The following is a 331-nucleotide window of genomic DNA, read 5'->3' as shown; positions in this document are numbered from 1 at the left end:
CGTTTGCGAACCAGACATCACTAGCGCAATACTCTTAATGAAATCCCTTGCCTTAGGGAATTTTTTCCCCCTCAGGGATACCCTTAAGTCAAAATACTTAGGGACTTTCATGCAACCGGCACCTGGTAATTTAACTTTGATATTATTCAATGAGTAGTTAATATACTTGTTTTTGTCTTCCTCTAGAATGTCAAACTGCAGTATCACTGAAGAAGGTTATAAAGCTCTGGCTTCAGCTCTGAGATCAAACCCTTCACACCTGATAGAGCTGGATCTCACAGGAAATGATCCTGGACCATCAGGAGTGAAGCAGCTCAATGATTTACTACAG

This window comes from Sinocyclocheilus grahami, unplaced genomic scaffold (assembly GCF_001515645.1).
Source record: "Sinocyclocheilus grahami isolate Dianchi unplaced genomic scaffold, SAMN03320097.WGS_v1.1 scaffold2579.1, whole genome shotgun sequence".
In the NCBI taxonomy this organism is placed as follows: domain Eukaryota; kingdom Metazoa; phylum Chordata; class Actinopteri; order Cypriniformes; family Cyprinidae; genus Sinocyclocheilus; species Sinocyclocheilus grahami.
The sequence above is the reverse complement of the archived record's forward strand: the minus strand, read 5'-3'. Positions refer to the sequence as shown.